The 4,856-nt window shown below is 29.4% G+C and overlaps 1 non-coding gene across 1 annotated transcript; it reads left to right on the forward strand.

Annotated features, from left to right (window-relative positions):
* Positions 1-3,634: 3,634 nt before the first annotated feature.
* Positions 3,635-3,706, forward strand: TRNAN-GUU (transfer RNA asparagine (anticodon GUU)). The gene has a single exon. It is a non-coding gene; the product is annotated as a tRNA-Asn (tRNA).
* The last annotated feature ends 1,150 nt before the right edge of the window (positions 3,707-4,856 follow it).

The following is a 4,856-nucleotide window of genomic DNA, read 5'->3' on the forward strand; positions in this document are numbered from 1 at the left end:
TAAATGTTAAAATATGTCATAAGTCTATATACTCTTCACAAATTTGCAATTTAGTTTCTGTACTTTTATTTTCAAGAATTTAGTTCCTGTACTTCCCAGATTTGAGAATCAAGTTCAACTGCTGACATTGTTGATTTTTTTTGTCAATTTTGTTAATGTCACATTTTTAAATAAAAAAATACTCAGTTGGTAGTCATGTAACTAAAAAATAATCGTTGCAATGAACCTAAATTTAACAAAATATTTTTAATATATGTAAAACAATGTAAAATATAAAATTATAGATATAAAATAAACTCAATTAAACAATGAAAAAATAAAATAAAAATCTCAAATGTATGTTTGTTTAATTGAAAACGAATTTTATGAAATATTTTTGAAAAACCTTTCAAACAAAAGAAAATATTTTACACAGATTCATCCAAACACCAGAAAATCTTAGCTTTTCCATAAAAAGTAAGTCATTTTCCAGAAATCATTTTCCGGAAGCCATTTTTAGTGAAACAAACGGAGCCTTAATTCACAATTTCTCATGTTCACAATTCAAATCAATTTTTCAATCCAATATGCATTTCAATTGTCCACACAATTAAATTTCAATCAAAGCTATTCCAATTACAATTTCTCTTATTATCAATTCGATACCACCTTAATTCTTTTAACTCAAATCATATCGCTAATAGTTTCCATTCAATTCACATACAATTCAAAATCATTTAATTCAATATCAATATTTACCTTAATTTTATTTGCTAAAGATATTATTCAAAATTCAACAATTGATAATAATAAATTTAATACCAATACGTACTTATCATTCAATTTAACCTCCATTCAATTCAATAATGATACTTACCTCAATTTTCTTATCATGCATATTAATTTAAAATTTAACAATTAATAATTAAATTTGAATTATGGTAATACTAACCGAAATTTCTCCCGAATCATTCCTTCTCCACCTTCTCCTTTCCTTTCTTAATCAATGACACTTGCACGACATTAGCTACGTAATTAAACAATTAAAAATCATTAATACACAATTTCATCTAAATATTTCCATTTATACCTAAACTTTACCTAAATTCTAATTTAATTCCTTATCAATAGTAATTTTATTTTCCCAATCTAACTCCATATTTTCTCTCAATTCTTACTATAAACTCATTTTAACTCTTCAATTTCACCATAAATCCCTAATTTTGAGATTCTTTCAATTTAGTCCCTACTATTCAAAACTTACACTTTATTTTACAATTAAATCCTTTACTAACTTCTAACTTGAAATTAAATCAATTTAACCCCTAATTCATCATCTTTCCCAACATGAACCATGTCAAAAAAAAATTTAATATCTTACAAAATTTCAACATAAATCCAATAATACTTTGTTCTAGGATTTCAAAAACATCAAAACTAAGAGAAAAGAGACTAAATTAACTTACCAATTTAAGCTTGAAGCTCAAAAACCCTATTTTTCCTCTTCCTTTTCTTTTCCCTTTCTTTCCTTCCTTTTCGTGAGCTTCTCTGTTCTTTTTCTATCTTTATTTCATTATTTATTTTATTTTATTTTCTTTCTTTTGTTTAATTAATAATAATATAATATATAAATATCTTTTGCTTAATTAATAAGTATGTACATATATTAATTACAAATGTATACATATATTTATTACACATGTATTTATAATTACCACACACTTGTCATTTTTTATGGTTTTGTTATTAGTTTAGTCCTTTCACCTTTCTCTATTCTATAATTAACTTTCACACTTAATTCAATTTAGTCCTAATACTCAATTAACTTTAATTAAACTAAATTCACTTAACTAAAATCCAATTGGTCATGTAACTAATTCTATAAATATTTTTAATAATTATTTTACGAGTCCATTTTACCAAAACGGAGACCCGATAATTCACTTTCCAATGCCTGCACTTTTTAGGTTGTTACAATACGACCAAAGGAATTTAAAGAACATGTACATAGAACGGGTCTTGGTTGTATTGATGAATGAAATTTTATGATATTGCAACATTCTGAGCTCAATTGTGGTGTTTCTAAAATAAAATAAATGTATTTCATGTTTATTATGATTGTGTGCACATATTTTTCTTGAAATTATTTAAAATAGGGAAATCTTTATAGTTACTTAAAAATCTATTATATTGAGTTGTAAAATTATAGTACGTGGAAGGAAGCATGTGACTTAAGCTATATACAATTGCCATAACTCACATTTGCAATTCACTATAATTTTGTAATTATGATGAGTATTATTTTTATGCGCGCTCAACGTTTATTTCATTAAAATTTACATTTTACCTTATTGGGTCAAGTGGGAGAATGTGTAATTCACTATAATTTTGTAATTGTGATGAGTGTTATTTGTATGCGCGCTCAATGTTTATTTCATTAAATTTTACATTTTACCACATTGGGTCAAGTGGGAGAATGTGAGATTTTAGCCTAATTATGTGGACCCAATTAAGTCTAAAATAATGTGTCCAATTTAATGGAGATAAGAGTTTTGCTTTGAATAGAAGTTAAATTCTATCCACTCAGTGGTTACTTGATGAACATAACGAATTAAATATTTATCATTATAAATTGATCATCCCTCTACCTATTAAAGGTCTCGCACACACAAAACATATAAAAGATTATAGTCTCCATCACTTAGAGTTTGTGTAATTAAGGGAAAAAGGTCAAGAGGGAGAAATCAATTTATCCGGTGTTTTTCTTTGTGTTCTTTGTCAAGTCTAATGGCCAACTCCAATTTCACATAAGGTATATCTTAAACTTAAGAAAATCATAATATTCTAAATATTCTAAAATAATTGTTTATGCAATTATAGGGATTTAATTGCATAATATTTAGATCTAAAACATTTTACAATATATCCCTAAGCTTGGACTTCTTGACAACAAGCTAACCTTCATGAATATCATCCTTAACATAAAAAAAAAATTCTTTTCTTTCTTATAATACCAACATAAATGGGTCATCAACGATATTCATTCTGCTATGTGCCAAATGTGAAGATTTGACAAGTGTGATATTCAACACCTGCGGCACAAACCCATTTTTGACCTATTGGTCCTAGTATAAAAAAAACATTCTAAATTATGTAAAAAAGGCAAAAAGCAAACAAATAGGGAAAGCCGGCCACCAGACAGTCAAAGAGATTCCTTCCCGAACCACTCGTGTAGTCTTCTTCCTGCCTCCCAGTTAAACCCTATCTTGCTTTCCAAGTCTCATTTGAATGAGGCGCCGCCGCTACTAAATGCAATCGCAATTCATCACCATTTTCTAGTAGTTCGCGCGAACGCCTAAACTAAATTCATGATTCCTAAATGCTTCCTTGGCCGTGTGGAACATGGATTAGCATTATGTCATTTCGTCGGATAGCTCATTTCCAGAGGAAAGTTTATAACCATTCATCCGACTAATCCTGTCTTTATTTAATTCATGATAAGCCCACCAACTTCCTGGCAAGATGCCTACGGTTAAAAACCACCAACATGTCAAGATCCAAATTCGAATTGGTTCCTGGTCTTGGTCAGATACCACTGTGTTCGCAGCGGCGGTCAAACAAAGAGGCGAAGTAGTGGTATCTTTCTTTCCCGTGTTCTTCAGTAGCTCAGCGGTAGAGCGGTCAGCTGTTAACTGATTGGTCGTAGGTTCGAATCCTACTTGAGGAGATTTGATTCATTCCGACAGTATTTCTGAACTGCTCAGGAAACTGGTGTAGTGCCACCACACTTTCCTGGGCGTGCGTCGGTCCCACCGTTGGCCGACCAAGTAGGGATACTTGTAGTTGAAAGGAAATATCCAAATACATGTCTTATTTTTTTTTCAATAATCCATATTTGTAGCAATGAAATACTATTGTTCCTCCCCCAAGTAATAAGATAAATTATTGGTTACAATATAGCTATAGTCTATATTCTCTATAAATATATAGCGGCCGGACCCTTGGCCGGACGTTTGGAGAAGGGGGAAAGCTTGAGAGCATTTTTAGAAAAATTTTTGGAGAAAAGTGGGGAAGAATGATTTTTTTGCAAAATTTTTAACTTATATAGGATGTTAAAACGACGCCGTTTTGGAGGGGTTTAGAAAGCGCCGACCCGACCTGAACCGCCTAGGATCCGTGTGTTTTTTGGAAAAAAGGTTATTTGCAGCCTCAGTCCTTCCGCTTTTGAGGTTGGTTACAATTGGGTCCTATTGTTTTTACTTTTTTTTTTATTTTGCCACAGATTTTTCATTTTTCTTTCAATTTGGTACTTAGACCGTTTAAGAAGTAAAACGCATGGAACGATGCCGTTGAAAGGGCTGGGAATAATTTCCCATCCAGTCCTCGTAAACATATACGTATATATACATACTTACATATACTCTCATATTTAATAAATTTAAAAAATATATATATCTTTTTCATATTTTTTATAATTCTATATATATACACATGTATATTTCTCTTACATGTACATATATTTTTATATTTTATAATTTTTGTCTATTTTCTTTATTTTTATTATTGTTTCACTTGATGTTCATTTATTTATTTGCTTATATGCCCATTATTATCCTAAAAGAAATGTTTTAACTTTTATTTGTTTATTTACTTGTCATGGTATATACATAATTGATTTGTTATTTATTTATTTATTTTATTTTTATTTGTTTTTGCTTGTATTATTTTGACTTGCATTATCATAATTGCTATTCCGTCATATAATTTTTACTCAAATTAGTAAAAAGAGAAAATTTTGAAAACAAAGGCAATATTCGATATTTGGGATCTTCGAGAGGATTGAGCCCTAACGTATTGGGTTTTAATTTTCTTCGTTG

Source organism: Gossypium hirsutum, chromosome D10 (genome assembly GCF_007990345.1).
Source record: "Gossypium hirsutum isolate 1008001.06 chromosome D10, Gossypium_hirsutum_v2.1, whole genome shotgun sequence".
NCBI classification, from domain to species: Eukaryota; Viridiplantae; Streptophyta; class Magnoliopsida; order Malvales; family Malvaceae; genus Gossypium; species Gossypium hirsutum.